The sequence below is a fragment of the Taudactylus pleione genome, unplaced genomic scaffold (assembly GCF_031769625.1).
Source record: "Taudactylus pleione unplaced genomic scaffold, aTauple2 ptg000055l, whole genome shotgun sequence".
Classification (NCBI taxonomy): Eukaryota; Metazoa; Chordata; class Amphibia; order Anura; family Myobatrachidae; genus Taudactylus; species Taudactylus pleione.
In genome coordinates, this window is record NW_028284457.1 from 4,996,794 (window position 1) to 5,005,697 (window position 8,904).

At 43.4% G+C, this 8,904-nt stretch overlaps 1 protein-coding gene across 2 annotated transcripts in view; it reads right to left on the reverse strand.

Moving 5' to 3' along the window:
• BMPR1B (bone morphogenetic protein receptor type 1B) overlaps positions 1-8,037 on the reverse strand; it is a 519,259-nt gene extending 511,222 nt beyond the window's left edge. For both annotated transcript variants that reach the window (XM_088464464.1, XM_088464463.1), the window contains exon 1: positions 7,797-8,037. The gene's annotated coding sequence lies outside the window, so the exon portion shown is untranslated. The remainder of the gene's footprint in view (positions 1-7,796) is intronic.
• Positions 8,038-8,904: the final 867 nt, after the last annotated feature.

The window sequence follows — 8,904 nt, forward strand, 5'->3', positions numbered from 1 at the left end:
TTTATAAGATAGAGGTGCCTACAATATTCCAGCCGGTTGAGACGTGAACATATTAATATACCAGTTTAAGGTGCATACAAGATTATATACCATCTATAGTGCATGCTTTAGGATGGATAGCTTCACTTCCTGGGCACTGTCCTGCCTCCTGCAGGGGAAGAAAGATTGGGGGAGCCGGCGCACGCCATCTAAACAGTGTGGAGGAGAGCCTGGAGCAGCCCTGCAGCTCGTGCTGCGCTGGGCAAATTCCCAGAGTGACAAAAACAGGGCATGATACAAAGACACTTTCTGTGAGACCACACCTTTTTTCTGTGCCCATGCAAAGCGGGGCTATAACAAGGGGTGTAAGAGCAGTGCCACCTCATAGAGCTCAGGGCTCTGTGGGTGGCACCGTCGCTGCCTTGCAGCACTTCCTTCTAACTAGCACCCTTCAGCCAGGATCACTGCTGCAGTGCTGCCCGGAGCATCCTTTAGATGCCCCAGAAAGGAACCCTGCAGTCTGAACAATAGATCGGAGCCCCCGCTGTGCTATGTAATGACGTCATGCCCGCTCCATTACATCATGCGCTCAGGGGCCAGCACGGGGTGCAGTTGAGCCCTATTACGGCACTAACGAAAAGCGTCCCTCTTCCCACCTCCTATATATTGGGAGGTATGCATGTGGTTGATTCTGAGTTGGGAGCAAATCAAAAAAGCAAATAACTGTAATTGGAACAAACCATATTGCAATGAAAGGGGTGCAGATACAATTATTTATTTTTAGGATGCGGGGTAAATACTGGAGTCTTTGTATGTACCCTAAAATGCTGTACAGCTTTATTTTTACACTGCAAATTAGATATACTGTAAGTTTGGAGAATGCCCCTTTCAAATCTAAATCTCTGCACATTTTTCTTCTGTCCCGCCTGCAGTGCAGCATGGTTTTACCAAGGTGCAAAGATACTTGTTTTTTTTTGCTCTGCTCCCAACACAGAATCCGCCCCTTGATCACAAAACAGCTAGTAGAGTTGCACAAAGAATTTTCCACTCTAAAGGTACCCACTTAATTATACATCAGTCAGCTGTACTTATAAGATAGTGGTAGGTGTACTAAGCCATTTATACACTATTCAGGTGGTGTCCACATTTATATGCCATTAAGCACGAATGCCCACATGACTATATTTTAGCCAGGAACACATCCCATCTAATATTTAATAAACTAGAAGTGCCATACTGTAATAAAATAGTGTAACAGGTTAAAAAAGATTAAAAAAGATAACCCTGATGTGTGATAATTTGTAAGTGTAAGAAAGATAGATGTTCTTAGTTAAAATTGTATAAATGTAATAATTTTGTTAACAATATAGAAGTCTATAATGTCTTTAAATTGATAGATTTCTTAGAACCAGTCAATCATAAAACATGCAATATTGTTATTTTAACTTCCATCAAAACAAATGGTTGCAGCAATAGAAATCTGGTTATAGCCAGGAGGACACTTTATAGACCCACAGGGGGTAGAGATCCTGGGGACTCCATGCCTCATACAGACTCCCAGCTCTGGTGTTCTCAGTCTGCTTATATAGGAGCCAGGAACTGGCAGTGGGGAAAATAAAAATTCTCTCTTAGGTAAGGAGATACTCCACCAAACCAGATAACACAGAAGGGAGCGCAGGACACAACTCCAACTGTCAAGTGCTATATTGTAGCCATGATCCATATGGTAATATACAATTAGGCAGAGGTGCCTAGGTAATTATACACCATCCAGAGATTCCAATTTGGTTACATACCAGCAAGCAAAGCTGCCAACATTGTAATATGCCAGCAAGCATAGGCATCCACATCATTATATATGTACCAGTGTGCCCAAAGCCCCTTTGACCTTCTCTTCTCTATAAGTCCCCTTAAATAATATTAAGTTTACTTATGCACTTACAGGGCGAGGGGTGTTGGGTGTTGAGTATGTGGGGTGCTGAGAGAGACATGTTCAAATTTGTTAGTTGTGCCGAATAATGCCCTGCTGCTTATTTGAGTGTTATGATCGCTATTGCAGCTATGTCTATAAACTGTCCTGCATTGTTTTGTGCTGTAAGTCGCTGTTTTCTTTTTTGCTCAGTTGTTTATGTACTTTGTAAGGCGCTGCAGAACCTTTGTGGCGCCACATAAATAAAGGATAATAGTAATAATAGCTTGGCAAGCGAAGAGGGACAGAAATTATAATAAGGGCAACTCCAAGCCTGTCTGTTTCAAGTTCTGTTCAATAAAAAATACAGTGACAAATCAATAATACAATTATTTACCCTGCTGTCCAATTCGCTAAATTGCTAAACTGTTTAAGACAAACCTTTCTCATGTCACATTGTATTATTACTTCAAAACAAACTAAGCAGTACAACTTGTATACACAACACATTGTAAGTAAATGTTTTTTACAAACAATTGGAGAACACCAAACCGAAGGTGATGTTCAGTGTTGTACAGTAGTGCAGCAGTTTATACATGTACACATAAAAATGTACTAAAAAGTTTGTTATATAGGCTAGATGTTTTACTTTTTTGCAAACAATTACAAAATTAACAGCCTTTCACATACATTTCATGTACATAGCTCAGCTCTCAGTGTATGAATCATATTCTTAGCACTCTATGGGGAAACTGGAGGAGCAAGAAATTGGGTAGCTGGAAAGGGTTAGATGGGCACTGAGGGGGAAGTAGGTACTAATAACCAGGACCCTGGCCCAGAGCCGTAACTAGACTTTTTGGTACCCTGTGCCAGAGATAGCATTGCCCCCCCCCCCTGATTTTTTAAATAGGCACATAAGATGAAAATGGGCCATGGCCTCATGGGGAAGGGCCAGGGAAGAGATAGGGGAGGCCAGGAGATGCTGGGGATAAAAGAAGAGGAAGCTACAAGTGATAATGATAATAATGATAATAAACAGCAAAACTGACAGGCCCAAACAGCGCCCCCTGCCCTGTGGTGCCCTGTGCCATGGCACTGGTCGCACTTCCCTACTTACGACCCTGCCCTGGCCTCTTGGATGGGCTGGGCAGGGGCCTAGGAAAGCTGTTAAGGTGGACAAATGCCCAAATGACAAATGTTGTGTGCAGTGCTACTTCCAGGATTCATACATAGTATTTTACATTATCTTTTTCTGGTGGGGGTGTGGTCATGCATCTCGGATTTTGCCACCCCCCCTTCAGTGAATGGGCCCAACAACCGGTTCAATGGTCCTGTGGTTCAGCCTGGCACAAATAAATGGTCAGATACTATGATGAGTCCATATGGTTAACGTGTTAAGCCGGGTACACACTAGACGATATATCCACATCGGCCAGTCTGTGCCGGCTATGTTGCTGACGACAAGTGCTCCAACGCGTCGCCAGCGAATTCACCCATCGGACCTGAATGCAGGTCCAATGGGCGATTTCGTCAGCGTGGGCCATGCTGCCGAAAGCAGCATGGCACTCGCCGTTGCTCCCGGCATCAGCAAGCACCACGGCGTGAACTGTCGCTACCGAGGTCGGTACACACTAGGCATCGTCTAGTGTGTACCGACTTTAGTATTGGCAGAGTTTGTCAGGGTATGCAGAGGTGCTGCTGTGATGGGTGCGCAGTGGGTGTGCAAATAGAAGTTAGTCCATACAGCAGACAGCTTAACCTGGTTGTTAGTTTATTAACCAGTTAGAAATAGGTAGTGTAGGACACAGGGTTAAACACAAGTACAGGCTGTAGATGGTGTGTCAAATACAGCCTGTAGAGTAAAGGGTATGCTGGATGTTGTAGTGCACTGGGATGTATGGGCACATACAGCCTGTAGGGTTATAGCAGATACTCCTTGTCCTGAGCGGTGGTGATACATGGTAATGGGGTCTCTGTTAGGGTATTTTATGTCCGCTATATAGAGAAGTAGCTCAGGGACATGTCCAAGCACATAGGACGCCAGAGGAGAAAGTCAGCCCACAGGGGCTGCAGACAGAGGCTGCACAATTATCAGTAGTTAGCCTTTTAGAATACAAAAATGTGCACACCCCTTCCATAGACCACACACCTATAAAAGCCAAACGAACATGGGTCATCCTTTAAGCAACAAGAAAAAAAATTGAACAATAATTATTAAAGTCAAAAGTATAACACCAAAAAAGAAGGAAAGGTAGTTCAGTCTCTGAAATAATGTCTGAGGCTGTCAAAACTATTAATTATAGCAACTTATTTTTATTTTACACATTGTCTTTAACTAGAGTCAGTATGTGTTTTTTTATATCATCCTTTGTTCTGCACCACTTACAGTAGTATGTCCCTAACTTTGACATGGACCAGTGAGAAAAACTGGTAACCAATCATGTCCTCAGAATGTTCAAAGCAGCACATAGTGGGCCTGATTGTGAGTCGGACGCAGCAGCGATGTAAGTCGCAATGGATTAATGTGTTTAGTCTGTGCATGTGTCTGATTCGCACAAATTTAGGTGCATGGTTGCAGAATTCTATTGGGCTTTCCTGGATGGTGACTGGAAGGTAACAGGGTATTTGCTTAGATGCACAGATGTTGCGTCTTATAGGAGTGTTGCTGACAACGGTTGTGTACAGAGACGCTCAACCGCTCACATCGAAGGCCATACTCAGACGGAGAACTGCACATACCATAGAGCTAGTGCAAGTTTTGATAGTGCTAGTGGGTGTCTCAGTCCTTGCACAAAGGTAATACAATAGACTGTGGGAAAAGACGCAAGTACGGCCGTGTCTCGGGACAGAGGAACTTTGTGTTGTTCTGTTTTTGTAGTCAAAACTCTAGAGTATCAAGTGTATGGCAGTGAGGCACTGCCTCCCCTGTCTACCTTTTCCACACATCCCTGATCAAAACACACCAAATTTCCAGCACTATATACTGCTGCACCTTTGTATAATGCACACATGAAACCTCTGGTTCATATATGAATCTGTAAATCTGGTTCTGATACTAGCCAGTGCCTCCCCAGCCACCCAGCGAGCGGGAGCAAACGCCATCTGAAGGCAAAAGCTCCCGCAGTCAAGCTCCAAAAATATTATATTTTCAGAGCTTAATGAATTCTGTCTCCATACTACTGTATGGGGACAGCGGGCCATTCCGGGAGAGAAAGGTAAGTGTATCTGTGATATCTCCTGCTTTACCTTCTTGAATGGCCTGGTGAAAAATTTTAATATTCACCTGCTTTTCTAGATATTAAGTGATGATGAATAGACCCCTAAGAAACAAATGTGCAAACATCCAACTCATTTATTGTCTATTATCATTTCCATTTGCAAAAAAAAAGATGTTGTTTTTTTACATATACCATCCATAGGGGTTGGGTAATAGCTGCCGGAGCATGTAAGTACCCTAACCCTACCCTTCTCCCCCCCTAACCCTCCCTTAGGGGTGCCTAACCCTAAAACTCCCGGGGAGGTGTCTAACCCTAAGTCCCGCCCGGGGGTGCCTAAACCTAACCCTTCCCACGAAACCCTAAACCTAACCCTCCCTGGGGTGTGCCTAACCCTCACCCCCCCCTTCCTCTAGCCTAACCCTAACCCTACCCAGGGGTGCCTAACCCTAAGTCCCCCTGGGGGTACCTAAACCTAACCCCCCCCACATGGCTAAGTGCTAAGGATGGCCGGACTTACCTCGATCGGTCTGGCGTCCTTTGGCATTCCGTTGTCGGGATTAAGATAAGCATCGGTATTTTGATGCCTATCTTAGGTCCCTTGTCGGGCTTCTGCTGTCAGGATGTAGACCGCCAGCATTTAGTCCGCCGGTTTATTAACTACATCCCATCTATAGAACTCAATAGATAAAGAGAGTCCCCAAGTAATGAGGTCAGCCTATTGAATACTTACAAATAGAAGGGCACCAAATCAAGATAGAGGGACTATCGGACGCAAAGTAGCTGTATTTACAGGCAGCCATGGAAGCCAGATTTACTACCTTATGCTAATGCAAGAATCCATTCAGCTAATCAAGAATCCATGTGTCTGCAGCCGAGAAGCCAGGCCGCTCACTGATTTTGCACAAGCTGCCGCAACCAACCTCATTGGTATCAGCACTTGCCCCAGTGTCATGACTCTCATGACACAGCCATGACACTACTACAAGTTGGAATAGTTCCCTGCACTCACATTGTCACTGCCCAGTTCCCACGCCATAATGCCCATTCCACAGAAAGACAGATCGAGCAAAGAACTTCCTGACTGAATGGGACAAACATATGCAAACATGCATAAATTCACATATGTGCATGCATTGTATGATAAAACTCAACGATTGTATCTGTGTGCAAAGATCCATCCGACTCAAAATCAGTCCAAAAGACCCAGAAGTCTCTATTGGATGAGTTTTCTCACTCACCCATTAAAGCGACCCAACCTCCAAAATGCCCTCTACACACTTTCAAATTCAATACCATGGGCAGTACATCATTAATTTTCACTTTTTTTGTGATGAAACACTTTATTTGTATTTTTGTTTGGCATATACACTTAATATATTGCAATAATGAATCATGTAAAGAACTAGTGGAGCTAATTAAGTGTCCATACATGTTATTCACCTGTTCAGCATTAAACTATGATTTGGGTACACCGTTATTACACATCCTCACTGGTGATAGCACCAAGTTCTTTGAAATTTGATCAATTCAAAAATGTGAAAAAATGGGCTAACTTGCTGAATGAGGTACCTACTGATATCCGCTTGTAACGGAAACTGATGAATTGACAGATTTCTGTTCATTTTATTATAGTTCGGAATTTGTACTTGGTTAGCAAGCTAAGAAAAATCTGTATAATTTTGAGCCTGACAATCTTCAGTTCAATTGATTTTCACACCTGCACATTACTCTTTTATATAGTATATTTATCTGAAAAGCACCAAAAGAGAATTTTATAGTAACTAATAATATAAATCAAACTGTTGAAAGTCAGAAATGTCAGGTAAATACCCACAAGTTAGTGTGGATGTTGTTCGCCTGGCAGTAGTTATCACTAAGAGAAAATGAAAAACGTACTTTATTATTTGATAAATATGGTACATTTATTTAAACATACATACTGTATATTCCTTTCCTTGCACTGAGTACCTGATGAGAGGTCCCATTCCCAGGTACTGTATGAGGCTTTGATGGTAAAATGTTTTTATCATGCTAGAAGTGTGGTTTATGGCACAGTATTTCCATCCATTGTAAATCTTATTTTATTATCGAACTACCTACCTAATTAACTATAATCACAATAGAAGATATTACTGAAACAGGATGGCATATCCTGTTGGAGCACTGAAGTCAGGAACCGCATGTACTGTATATGCAGAAAGAACTGACAGCCCAGGTGACTTGTGTATGGTCACTGTGTCCTGTAAGGACAGGTCCCTGTAATATGCTATTCTGATATAACTCCACAGGCATCCAGCCATGTATATGATCCAGAGCTCGGGTGTAACTCATCCAACCATTGCTAATCACACATTTACAATACTTTGTATTCTAAATAGTTTTCTTACAAATGATATACCAAGAAATATCTCTATGAAAGACGGCGACCTAATTCTACAACTGCTGCAGGACTCTCAGGCACAGTTAGTGATGGCAATTTGCTGCTACATACTGCACAACGCATTGCACAACAGCCGGAGACCATAACCTTACATTGTACAACTAGTAATTGTGTTCATCACGTCTGTCTCCAGACTCCGCTGTGTGTTATCACATCGTATACACATAAATAGGTCATTCAGTATTCCCGTGCCCCTCTGCTGGGTATACAAATAACATTAGAGACGCTGTGTTGTGTTCTGCTTACTTACCTGAGAGCGCAGAAAGTGCAGTTGCATGTTAGTCCTTACACACAGCACACAGTGACGGCAGATGACTTGTGAGACTGCTGTCCTCCCGGGTGCAGGACGTGTGGCTGCCACTCTCTCACTCCAGGCTGCTCACTGCTTTGCCTTCGTTCTTTCTTTTTAGCTGTTACCTCATTTCTTGCCTGGCTGTCCCTCTCTGCAGCTCCCACTAGTGATTGAGAAGCTGCCTGTTACTGTAGCTGGTGCTTCCAGCCCACACAACCAGAGCTGCTGCTCTCTACACAATCCTCACTCACACAACTTATTACCTCACACTGTCCGGGGAACAGAGGAAGGGGGGGCTCCAAGTGACACAAAAATAATCTCATCATAAATGATCAACGCAATATAACAACAACAATCAAATATATGATATAATAATATTACATTTGTACAATTTTATGTCTTGTTATGACTTTCAAAATGTATGCAGAATGAAATGTTCACTAAATATGTTTATGCAGAATTTCATTTAGAAATGAAAAAAATAAAGATGTAAAGGTATTCTTAAAGATTAATACTTGGCGCTGTAAATTTGTGGGTATGATATCACAGCGGCTGAATAGGTACCGGGTGAAATACCGACGCCAGAAGCCCGATAAGCCGAAATCCCAACAAGAGAGGAAAAGTAGGCTAAACCAACCCCTGTCCCCCACCTAACCCTAGCCCTCCCTTGGTGGTGCCTTACCCTAAAACTCCTGGAGTGGTGCCTAACCCTAAGTCCCCCCAGGGTTGCCTAAACATAACCCCCCCTCCCTGCACCATAAAACGAATCCTCCCTGGGGGGGTGCTTAGCCCTAACCTTCCCCCGGTGGTGCCTAACCCTAACGCTCCCGGGGGGGTGCCTAACCCTAAATCCCCCAGGGGTGCCTAAGCCCCACGCGGCTAACGCTAACCTTCCCCGCTTACCTTTGTTTCTGGATGCCGGCTGTCGGTCTTTCGGCGTCGGGCTAAAGATAGGCTTCTGTATTTTGACCGCTTTAGTTAATCCCCAGTCGAGAAATTGACTACAACCCAAGATTTCAAACCACATTCGGCAACATAAAACATTCTCTTGTTCTGTATAGTACAT